This window comes from Sparus aurata, chromosome 6, assembly GCF_900880675.1.
Source record: "Sparus aurata chromosome 6, fSpaAur1.1, whole genome shotgun sequence".
In the NCBI taxonomy this organism is placed as follows: Eukaryota; Metazoa; Chordata; class Actinopteri; order Spariformes; family Sparidae; genus Sparus; species Sparus aurata.
The window spans coordinates 37,012,371-37,025,429 of NC_044192.1; the positions used below are offsets into that span (position 1 = coordinate 37,012,371).

At 42.7% G+C, this 13,059-nt stretch overlaps 1 protein-coding gene across 8 annotated transcripts in view; it reads right to left on the reverse strand.

The window, feature by feature from the left end:
* The window catches only part of plxnb1b (plexin b1b), a 192,422-nt gene that overhangs the window by 131,861 nt on the left and 47,502 nt on the right, over positions 1-13,059 (reverse strand). For 4 of the 8 annotated variants that reach the window (XM_030420436.1, XM_030420434.1, XM_030420446.1 and 1 more), the window contains exon 2: positions 4,846-4,916. The gene's annotated coding sequence lies outside the window, so the exon portion shown is untranslated. Of the gene's footprint in view, positions 1-4,110; positions 4,308-4,845; positions 4,917-13,059 lie in introns of all 8 variants that reach the window. The other 4 variants (XM_030420442.1, XM_030420438.1, XM_030420439.1 and 1 more) reach the window with 3 other exon arrangements.

Consider the following 13,059-nt stretch of genomic DNA (forward strand, 5'->3'; position numbering starts at 1 on the left):
ATCATAGTATGTACATTTTTGTCAATAATGTATGATACATATTGTAATTTATATTATTAGAAAATAGAGCACAGACCTCCACCAGGTCTGGGTGATTGTACTTTAGTACACTAATGTAGTTTGCAGGTTAATAATCCAGGGTTTGAACTTTATCAACATGAAATGCAAATTGCAAATTTCCCCTTTGTGGGACGAATAAAGTATTATCTTATTTTACAAATTTCCAGACTTACAGTTAATGTCAATTATGTTAACTAGTGCATTGCCCGTAGGAAGCATGTATTTCTATAGAAAAGTGGGAGGTTAAGTAGCTTTTTCATGGATGGCCAAATGAGGCTGTGTTTGAAGGTGGGACGTCAGGGATATAATTGGCTGTTTGTGATTATACCATTATATATCACCTTAAAAACTATTTACCTTGCCTTACTTGGTGTAATTATTTTTAGCACAACCTCACATGTGTGACTGTACAGTTATTTGTTCATTTTAAGGTACTATATTAACACTATGGACCTAAAATCACAAAATAACATAAAATCAGAGTAGAAAAAGTTTTTTTACTGTGAAAACCCCAAATATGTTTAATGGACCAATTGCATTAGTTATAATGCATATATAAATTGTTGTTTGCTAAATTGGTGCATAAGTTTTTGAAATTTACAAAGCTATGTATAACTATTTACATTTAAATGCAGGCAATGCGTCAGGCTCAGGGCTCAGCTCATTCCTGCCTGTTCCACATTCAGCCGTCTCCTCCTCGGTTTGCCTCACAACACGACTCCACTACTCACTAAACACACCACACCAAACACTACATAACACACTAACTATACACTCCAAACACGCTATATGTCACAAATCTCTCAACTCTCAAAACTCGCTATCTCTGTCGCTGTCTCCAACACATCACTGCTGCTGTCAATCATCCGCCGATGTCCCTCCCACATCTTCCTGTTCCTCAACAACCAAACTTGCTGCTTGGAAACTTTCGTGACAAAAGCACATTTTTACTGTTTCTTCCTGCACCAGACATAAAGCCTAAATCCGGTTTTGGACGTGCCGGTGCGCCCGCTCCGTCAACTCGGTAGGTAATGTTAGGCCGTGTGGGTCGGCTAGCGGCTAGCAGCTAGCTACACACGAACATCCACAGACTCAGATCCCACTTTGTTGACCGCACGTCTCCGGATCTCCTCAGACCCGAACAGACTCAGTCTGGACTTGTTTAATCTCATTATAATCCACAAAAGTCAGTTTAGATGAACAGAACAGAACAGAATGGTGCCGAACAGCCGGCAAAATCCCGGTCCAGCTCGCTAGTGCGGCTAGCGCTAGCTACACACAAACATCCACAGATTCCGAACCCACTTTGTTGTCCACGCGTCTCCCGATCTCCTCAGACCCGAACAGACTTGGACTTGTTTAATCTCATTAATCCACAACAGTCAGTTTAGATGCACATAACGGAACGGAACCGCCGGCAAAATCCCGGTCCAGCTTGCATCGCTGCAGGTATAAATCTGCTTGTTTTTTTAAGATATGTCGTGGGCTTGAGCTCTGCAGTGATTGGCTCTGGTGCGCACGTGGCCACGGTGTGCAGTGGTTGGCTCTGGTGCCCACATGACTGTGGTGGCTCCGGTGGATAATGCTTGCAGAATTTGTAAAGCATTTATGAAATAATTTATTCACGCTATCATTGCAGTCCAAGAAAATGCTTATTGCACACCACTGAACCACACAGCAGCCATGTTGAAAGTCTCGGGTCAGTCTGATCCTGATCCGCAGAGATATTTCGGTAACAAACACACACACACACAGACAGACAGAGATTCCTTGTATTATAGATAGATTATTCTTATGCTGAATAAAATTGTAGTTAAGGGGATAGTTTGTGTTTTTTGAAGTGGGGTCATATAAAGTACATATCTATAGTTGATCTGTTCCCTTCCGTAATCACCGATCGGCGAGGTAAAGCGGTGTGAATTTTTTCTATACAATGTACACTTGAGCTGTTATAGATTTTTTTAGGTGAGCCTTGTTTCACTTTTTCTCTGTACCCCGTTCACTGCAGTACAAAGCTGAGCGTCTGGGTTGGAGGGGCTCTCTACTTCTCCAGACTGAGGCTGCGCTGATCGGTGATTACGGTAGGAAACAGATCGACTATAGATATGAACTTTATATGACCCCACTTCAAAAAACACCATCACCTTAATTTGCTGTTAATTTTTTTCTACTACAAGCACTGAGCTTTTAATGGAAAATCAGGTTATTTAATCATTTCTGAGAGCAAACAAGACAAATAAACAAAACAAGAAGACACTTGAGTTCTTGGATACAGAAGCTATAAAAGCTCAGCAGCTTTTACAAAAATATATATTTTTGTTTTGACTTCTTAAGTTTAAGTGTTTAATTAATAAAAAGAAATAAATCATTTTAAGTTCCACATTCTGTCATCTAATATCTTATTCCATTACTTTTGATGATGTTTTAGTTTTCCGCCGTGGTATAATTTCAGTATCGGGATCGAGATATTTTGGCAGGTATCGTACCGAAGTCAGAATTTTGGTATCGTGACGACACTACTCTAAATGCCATAGAGGAGCTCCATTTCCTTCATCTTTATCAGTGTTTTGCCTCTTTTTGGTGCCACTGACACACATCGCCTTCCTTCAAATTCTGAATTGGACGTCATTTACCATAGCAAGAGTAGAAGCTTCAAAGTATTTGGGTAAATCCTGCACAAGTTGGGGTAGCAGGACAGCGTATGTGTGGTGAAATACCTACAGTTCATGTTGATGACTGAACACTTCACTCAGTTGCTTGTTGATTCCTCTGTGCTTCAAAGCACTGACAGATATGATGCTTTGATACTTGTTAGTAGGATCAGTTCATTGTTGATTTTGGCCTTTTTTTTTTTTAAATATAAGGAAAAAATAGAATATCACCAGATTTTTCCTCTAATATCCATGTCAAACAAAGCACTGTCAAGCTGTGACTGTAGAGCCTTCTACTAGCCTTTTTTACAGCTCAACTCGAGACATTATCCAGACATTTTCCAGAGTTGCACTATAACACAACACTGTCTGTGTCAAACCTGTTCCCACAAACGGTTTCTTTGTTTGGTTGGGTGGAGAGCAGAGAAGGAGGAGGACTTGTCAGTAATGATTACTGTTTTTGGGTTGATAAATGCTACATGTGTTTGGATATATCAGCAATATCAAGGAAAGAGTGGAAAGCAATATACAGGCAAGTAGAAAAGAGCACAAAGCAGCTACACTCTGCAATGTCATCAACATTATCATCACACTCACTCACAATTTTACAATGAATTTGCCAGATAACAGCCTGCTCTACTCACACATGAGCTCAATCGAACATTACACAGACGCTCTACTAGTTACCAGGGTAAAGTCTGTTTAATGTCTGGGCTGCAATTCACATAAACTGCTCCCCCAAGTACTGTCCAGACAATTCAGGATAGCAGTGCATGAGTGAGAGGGACTACTGAAATTCTTTATTTGCAAGGCTAACTCATCCATGGTTTCCAGATAAAATGTACCAATAATAGCTTTTCTTTAAGTCAAAAGGATGCTCTAGACAACCTTAAGCAATGGCAAGCATTGAGATGAAAGAGTGCAAGAAGGAACATGTATGCTTATTCTTGAATTCCCTGTATTGTCTCCCATGCTTCCAAAGGGGTCAAAGGTCGATATAAATATTTAATAAAAAGAAGCACCAGTGGAGCCGAGAGGGATTGGAATACATTGGAAAAATTTCAACAGGAATTCACTGGAACCATGTTCAACTTGCCATCTCTGCGTACAGGATCATTCAGCCACTGTCGTCATTTGTGTCTGCTCACTGCTCAGTATTCCTGTTCTAAATCTCTGATATTGAGTTAGTGTCAGTATCAGTAACTATGACCTAATATAGGGCCTGAGCCTCCATCGTCGAGCTTAAGGACAGTTTGATGTTGTCTCAAACCACTAGGCCAATCTGCCACCCTGTGATGGCCAAAGCTGAATGGTGGGGTTTGGGTTTCTGCTTATTTGAAGCAGCTGGCTGGATTTGTGGCATACAAAGGGAGGTTATGAGAAGACATAAACAGCTTACCCACCAACACCATCCGCCTGATTCAACCACAACAGCTTCCTGGCTTCCCCCACTCTGGTTTATCCTCCAGCCAGGTCCTCCACACCCAGCCCAGGAAAAAATTGTCCTGGCTCCAATTTCACAATGTAATCAAAAGACTGGCCTTTGTGGGAGCACCCAGAGGACAGGAGCCTGGCAGAGTGGAGGACAAGGAGGATCTTGACAAGTAGGAGAATCAAAGAAAGGGGATCAGGCCTTAGTTTATGTAACCAAGGTCAGCTGGTGGAAAAACATAATAATCCTTGGCGAGGGCAAAAACACTAAGAGCACATGGGATGAGGGCTGACAGAGGCAAAGGAAATATGAAAACAAACAGATAAAAGTCGCAGCAGGGAGGCCTTCATTTGCGTGGCCTGCGCTTCTGGTTTAGTGTGGGGAGGAGTAATTGGAGGCAGCGGCTGACACTTTAAATAGCTGCAGAATGTGGTGGGATGCAGTTTGGGGGGAAGTGGACTTGACACCGCAGGAGGAGGAAACAAGAATCCTATGAGCCATTGTGTATTTCAGATGAATAGAGGGAAACAGTTGAAAAGGTTTGAGTGATTGCCCTCTTGACACATCTGTCTATTTTGGTGCATGAAAAATATCACTTATAATGATTATGTGAGAATAAAAATGAGTTAGGGGCACCATTTCTTTTCCTGTGTATAATTCTTGCACAAGTGCATGCAGAAAAATACAAATTGAATTGCTTACCTGTGGAAGTTCAGTGCTCTTTTTCTGCCATTTTAAGTCATTCCATGCCTCCCATGAGGATTTGTCAAAACCTTGAGGAGGAAACACAACTTAAAAAATCCACCAAAAGAATTTTTACAGCTTTTTTTCCTAAAAGCCAAAAGTAAGACATAAAGAACAACACAAACTACCTTTGTAAGAGACCATAATGTGGAAACAGATGATGATAGGAGTCAGTGGCTGAAGAATTTTCCACCTCTGAGTTTAAATCATATGCAACACCTGCCATGTCTTCTTAAAGTGAAACTCTCACCAAAAAGCAACTGAGGCTTTGTTTGTGATTGAATGAGTCAAACCTTCGTGTAATATGTATCGCAGGCGAATTCATGCTGCACGCAGTGAAAGCACTACACCCCAAGTTATCTTGAAAGCGATTATTATGGTCATTACTGCTATTTGTATAATTTCTACAAGTCACTGTTTAAGTTGAGTGACTAAAATCCTCTTTATCCTATTCAAAGGCTGCAACAGGCGACTCATCGAATTGGGGTGAAGTTAGCTTTAGGTTGGATATTTGGATGATATTCACTCAGGTCCAGCCGCGACTTTGCTGAGGTTCACCCAGTGTTAGCAGCAGGAGGACAGTTAGCTCACCCCCCCCAGAGCTTCGTGCTGAACCGCTGGAAACTGATTTAGGGACCGCTGTTAAATTACTTAGCATAAATATATTGATACAAAATAATTGCAGTGTTTTCAAAAACGTCTATGTCATGTGGCCCAGTGACTCCAATCCAGCAGCAGATTGTTTAAGTAAACTGGAGAAATGAGACACACCTATTTATATTGTACTTTTATTGCTTCCTCTGTTTTATATGAATATTAATATGCAGAAATTATTTTTTTCTCAATAGCTTCCATGTCATACGGCCCAGTGACTTCTGAAACAATTTCATTTTCCATAAAAATTATATAATAATGAAGACAATAATGGTAAAAAAAGTTTTCTAATGCTCAAGAGGTTAACATATTTTCAAGCAGCAATGTCAACTTCTACACTAGTTTGTCTCATGTCTTAGATTCTGAAATCCTGAAAATTATATATTTTTTCAAAAATCTCTCCAGTAGTCACCATTTAAAGGGTTATTTAAAAACAATTTCTTATTTCAAATAGGTAAAAAAAAAATCAATAATTATCGATATTGACTGATATGAAACACTTAGATCGTGATGCATTTTTCAGCCATATCGCCCAGCACGAAGTCACTGTCATGGAATTTTATCTTAACTTGGTTGAAGTTTGGTCTAACCTGGAGTTCTTCCAATACACCCTCAGGTGAGTAAAAAGGTTTGCCTGTTGATCCTCCAGCTCCTACCTCTGACCCTGACTGGTACAAGTTGGGTCTTGTTTAATGCAGAATCCCTCAGATGCAAGACGACCTAATTTATACATAGGTCTCATTTATGTATGACCCAGACTATGAGGGTAAGTCTTAAAGCTGAGCTGCGAGAAGATGCTTGAAAATGACCATGCAGAAAGCAGTTGGTTGGAATTGCAGACAAGATTGATGCGCTAATAGGATTGACGTGTCAGGAACAGGAAGGATTGCAGTCTTTGCTCTAATGTTTGTTCTCCTTAGTGACTTTCTTATTCAAGGATTAAGGCCGACCTGTATCACACAATGGTTCATCAAGTTGGGCAAACAGGGTACAAATAGGGCCAAAGGAAATCTCAGGCCAAAGGAAGAAACCTTATGTAAGAGCACTCACACAACTGCCAGATACACACTTTCATGTTAAGGGGACGACTTGAATCTGGATTAAGCCTTTGTAGCCATGAAAAGGGACTGTGCCATGTTCAGCCAGGCTTCCTATTGTTAGGAAATGTACAATGACTCAACTGATGACATGGTGTGCTCACTCACCCTTGCCAAAACTAGTGAGTCACTGGCCAAAAAGGGCGGGCACATCCCCCTCCACAGCAAACTCTACAGAGGGACATCAAACCCATGAGTCCTCTAAGGCAGTGGTTCCCAACCTTTTTTTCTTAAAGTCCCGTTTGCCTGTGTCCAAGACAAGCCAGGCCCCCCAACCCCAACCCTCATACACTACAAGAATAAAGTGATTAATAACAAACATTTATTTGCAAAAATAAACAGTTGTAGGTTTTTGCTCTTATTCTCCTTGTTTTACAACGTATATAGATACATTTCTTCCTTTTATTGTCATCAGGTGTATCACACACACACACAACTACACGCACAGTTTAATTTTTGACCAGAATAGGCCTACCGGAGAACAGAATTTAGGCCTACCTCATAGGGGTGTCTGTAAAAGATAGCTTAATGAATTTAAATGTGGTCCAAAAATATGTTTCAATTTGGATTATAGAGAGTTTTGATTATCGAGTTGGGTGTGTTATTGGGATTTTATGCAGTCCAGGGTATAATTGGCTGTTTTTGACTACTTATGACTTTACCATTATATTTCACCTTAAAAACTATTTATCTTGCCTTGTTTGGTATCATTATTTTCAGCACAACCGCACATGTGTGACTGTAGAGTTATTTTTTCATTTTGACACACTGTATTTACACAATGGACTTAAAATCACTGTTAACCCCTGTTCCTCAGCAACCAAATCACGTGTTTAGCCATGTAAATTTTGTGATTGGCTGGTGTAGTGCCTTTTTCCACCAATAGGAATGTGTTTTGTTTTTGCTTGCAAACACTTCCTGCTTGTAGACACTTTCGTGAGAGAAGCCCGTTTTTATCCTTTCTTCCTGTACTAAACGTGACGGCAATATTAGCAAAAAAGCGTGCCGTACATAATTTATCATAAGTCCGGTTTTACTTGGCCTATCATCAAAATTTAAAAGATGGTATATAGTCCACGGTAATGAAGTTCGCTCCAACGGACCGAGACCCACTGAGCTTTGCTCGCTGCTACATCATCTTAAATTGGTCATGTGATTTTGACGTGCCGCCGCGTCAATCGACCTCAGAGGGTTGCACAAATATACTTTTGGTAACCTCACAACCTCAGAGCAGACAAAATTTCAGCTGCTCTAAGGCCATGCCACTGCTCTAAGGCCATGCCACTGCTCTAAGGCCATGCCCCCCCCCCCCCCGTCTTCCTTGGCATCGTTTCAAGAATATTTACGTACAAACGGATCCACTGTAATGAACTCAACACACTTTAGTACCTATCCCAGGCCTATAGGTGGCGCTTGAAATTCACCAAAAACGGAGAAGAAGAGGTGGTGCATGCTCATTAAGCTTGTGTGCTGTAAACAAACAGACAGTAGAAAGAGAAACCGAACACAACAATAAGCCGAAGAAAATGGCCAGTCCAAGGAAACCAGAATCGGCCAAACCGATGCAAAACATGTGCATTTACACAGAAAACTGTTTCCATGTGGATGGCCCCTAATACACATCCACTGCTCCAAATCCACAGGGTCCTTTAGCTGGTGCCAAGAGAGACCGAAATCAGGTCAGATTAACATGGGAAAGAAAAATATCACTGCCACAGCACAGGGGACGCAGGGGGTATTTTCTGTAAACAGGAGGCATATCTGTCAGAGTAACTAAAACCATCACAGAAAGGATTCTTGTGAGAAAACAGACTTCAAAAAGAGACCATTTCCAGGCATTATAAAGTCCTAAATTTAGTCTGAGCTTTCACCCATGACTTGAGTTGGAGAATTTTGGTACACGATAGCATCATAATGTTTTTATAACTAGATCCTTTATTTTGTCTGTTCAGTGGAGCTGGAACACATGCATATCCCAAACACATCAAAACAGCCAGCTCTTCACAAGAGGAAATGACACAGCGACACTAAAACCAACAGTGCCACCATTTCTGAGGTTGTTAAGCTGTTTGCCTTAAAACTACCACTGACAGTATGCCTTTTGCCATGGCTGCTCTGTAATTAAATACCAGGAAATTCAGCTTTTTTCCCTGTGCTCCTTGGAAAATATATACAGGGTCTAAATACAACTGCTGCCCTGCCCTCTCAGGCTTGTTGGCTCAGAGCTGATGCCATCCTGCTTCATTCCTCAACCCACATTTGGTCATTCAACCTCAGAATGAACAAAGGTTATACTAACAAACTCCACCAGAAATAAGGCAGAAACGGCAGACTTGGTGTCAAACCGAAACTGAAATAGTGCTGTGGTTGAATTCCAGAGAGACAGAGGTAAATGTGCCACTGATTCCAAACAGCAGAAACTTTCTTTGGGAGAATAGGGATTCATCTTTTAACTTCATAGTAAACTAATGTGAGACTGGGCATCTATCTCTAAGACTTAATGAGATAGAGGATGAACGCTTTCCAGCGACAGCTCGGTCGTTAAGTCCAATTGAGTTCCCACACTGAATATGACAACATGTTGCTATGGCCAATTCATTCATTTGATGAAAAAGATAAGCTCGTCATCTTAATCTGACACCAACACATGGCATCTTTGATTTTTTTGGAAATTGGTGGGGAAAGACACATGAGGGTCATCAGCTACATCTCATCTGCCTGCTTTAATTCACACTTCTCTATCCATCCTCACAGTAGTTTTTTGCATAGGTGACAAACATATCATTGCTTCAAGAGAGAAATCTTCACATTATTGATAATTATTGATTATTTCTTATCGATAAACAGACTCCCCCAATATAAGTAAAATTTTGAATGCCTCAATTCCCATTTTGTTTTGCAAGCTGAGCGATGTCTCAAACGTTGATGAAGGTTCTCAGTCATCCAGGTCATGGTAATTCTAAGGGCTGTATCGTAGGCAAATGGACTTGTTTTATTTTCTTGACGACTTTTCACCTCTCATCCAACAGGCTTCTTCAGTTCTAAACTAACTGGAGGGGAGTTGCAGGATTTTACAATCTGTGTCTGAGTGTCCTTACAGAGTCATTAAGGACACGTGTGAGCTCTGAGTTTAAGAGTTGTTAGGACCACTTGTGGATTGTTGACCCAACCAGCCCTCATGTGGGTTGCTAAGGCGAGGTCAGGCCAGGTGCGAATGGTTGTTAAATTGCCCTGGGAGAGAACTCAGTACAGCCCTGTAGGTGGGTGATAAGTAATGTCTTAGGCCACCCTTTCCGTTAAAGTAATGACCTTTTTCCTTCAGATGTAAGTGGACAGTGGAGTCTCAACCAGAGGAGTTGGCCCTCCTGTGTTGTGCCATTTGTTTATGAAAAGGTTGTTTTGTCTCCCTAATGTACAAATCAGTGCAGTCCTGGCTGCATTGAACAGCATAAACTACATTTCTCTGTTTATGCTTGAGTGTGCTGTCCTTAAGGGGCGTTCAGACCGAACGCGATAGACGCGAATGGAGCGGCTACTCTACATTGAAAATCAATGTAAATGGCGCGATTACACGCGATTCAGGCGACGGCGGCGCGAATGGAGCGTCTGGCGCGGCGCGAATGAAGCGTCTGGCGCGGCGCGAATAAAGTTGAAAATATCCAACTTTTCAAGCGGCATCGCGCCGCGACATCCAATCAGCGACGAGTTCAAGCCGACGACGTCACTTCCATCACGTACGGTTGTTTACGGTTGCTCAGGGCAACGGTGGAGGAGAAGCTAGTTGTAGCTCACCTCAGACAGATGGACAGGCGCTCCACAGCTGAGATGCAGCGCCTGTAGTTGGTGTCCAGGCGGGAGATCCTGGCACCAACCCGAGCTAACAGGTCCTCGAACTGGGCTCCAGTCAGCCTGAGCTACCGCTGGAACCGGTCGTCATCCAGACGGAGCTCCTGGAGGAGACAGTGAAATTCCCCCAGCTCTGTGTGTCTTTGGAGGACTTCATGAACCCAGACACGACGGCGGGTGGTTTTCCGGCGTTTCTGGGACTTGTACAGCAGGTACAGTACAGCAACGGTGGTGATATCAGCCATGATAGACATGGAAAGACAGCGGGTTGAGAAATACCGGTTCAAAAATGAGCGGGCAAGCGGGCAAGCGCGAATGACGCGAATGAAGCGAATAGTCCAAAATGATCACGCGGCGCGAATGGAGCGTCTGGCGCGGCGCGAATTAAGCGTCTGAAGCGATTGTATTCGCGTCTATCGCGTTTGGTCTGAATGCCCCTTTAGGATGGACAAGTTTCTGCCTCAGCATGTTGGTAGGTTTGAAGTGAACTTGGATATGATGTTTATTGAAGATCCGCTTGACTTTCTCAGAAATTCCTGCAACATAGGGAATGATGGTGCTGTTACATTTTCCCGTCTCCTCCTCTCTGTCTGCTCTGGATCCCTAATCGTTCCTAATATATCTAAAATTCCCCCTAAATGGATAATTGTATCATATTAACACTTTTGTCCATTTTTTGTAGTTTTTGCAATAAAAGTTACAAAAACTTGAACTTTCGGTCGGCTGCCACATGGAGTAGATGCAACGCGCGAAAGCTCCTACCTGCTCTGCTTTTTTTCACTCATTCACTCCTTTATTATGCAAACTGGACAATTCATATTGAGTTATTAACTTTTCGTTAATCCACATCTGCTTCGAAATGACTTCGCACCGCAGCAAGTCGGGGAAAAAAGACGACCAAGCCGCTAGCTTGACCATGGAGGCTATTTCTGAGCTACTTGACCAGCACAGGCAGGCGCTATTTAACGACTTTAAAGTTTCTTTCAACCAGCTGGAGAACAAATTCGACCAGGTCCGCTCCACAGTTGATGAGCATGGCCAGCGCCTCTCGTCTCTCGAGCTCGCCACGGAGGACATGAGCCAGCGAGTCAGTGAGCTGGAAAATGTCTGCTCTGGCCTACGAGAAAGCAACTCCAAGCTAGCGGCCAAAATCATCGACTTAGAGGGTCGCAGCAGAAGACAAAACATTCGCATCCTGGGCCTAGCGGAGTCTGTTGAAGGAGGGCGACCTACAGCTTTTTTCTCTCATATGCTGTGCAAGGTTTTAGGAAAGGAGACTCTCCCATCTCCGCCCGAGATTGACAGAGCCCATCGTTCGCTAACAGCAAAACGGGGCCCCGGACAGAGACCGCGCCCAGTCATTCTCCGCCTGCACCGCTACCAGGTCAAGGATCTCCTGATCCGCGAGGCCCGCCGCAGAGGGAAGCTGGAGTACCGCGGACAGCAAGTTCGAGTGGTCGACGACTACAGCCCCGAAGTTTTGAGCCAGCGAGTCGAGTACAGAGAAGTCATGGCGGATCTCTACAACCGAGGGCTCAAACCTTCTCTCCTGTATCCCGCACGGCTCTGTATCACACTTCCCGATGGAGACAAGAAGTGGCTACGCTCGACCGATGAGGCGCGGCAATACATCGACGGCCTTCCTCCTCCACCTCTTCGGTCGTAAACGTCTGTTTGATGGCTGTGCCTGACTGTCTACAACCACTAACATGCTATCCTTTTCTCTGGACACTGATTTCGGCGGTCAGACCACAGCTGGTATGGAGCAGCTTACTTAACCATTAATATCACACTCACCTTGGCTGTAGGTATGTGAGTATACCCCCAGCCTTTAACTCAGTGAACTGCTCACATGTGAGTGAGAGTAAAACCAGCCAGTCTATGATAATCTTTCAAAGCAGCATATTTCTTTTTTATTCTGCTATATGACTTTATAGTGTTAACAGTTCATAATAGATCTTAAAAGGAGTGTTTTTTGATTGTTTGTTTGTTTTTCTTTTCTTATATTTGCACTCAAAGAATAGTTTAATGTGGTCCTAGGAGTGTTGAGTGCATTCTAACACTAAAATAAGGAGTCGAAGATTTTTGGTGCAAGTGACAGGAAGATTTTCTGTGGGGGATAAATAATGAGTGTTTTGAAGAGCTTGCTGCTATGTTCTTCGGCAGCTGTCTTGTTGTGGGGTGGGTGGGTAAGGGGTGGCTTTTCCTATGCCAGTTCTGGTTTATTAACCTACACAAGCCATGTACAGCCCAATTTTGGTTCATTATGTCCTTCATGTTCCTGGAGTTTTGATATCATTTGTATTTATCACTCTGCATTTTCAGTCAAAGACACTGGATAGATCGTTAAAGTTTGTTAGCTGGAATGTCAAGGGTTTAAACTAGGGATGTCCCGATCCGATCTGTAGGATCGGGATCGGAGCCGATCTGGGCATTTTTCCGCTGATCGGAATCGGCAGTTTTGAACGTGGACCCAAGCCCGATTTTTTTTTTTTTTTTTTTTTTTTTTTTTTTAACGTCAGAGCACAATTTGTGGCGGAACACAGACGCGCGCGTGGTGTTACTCTGTGAAAAC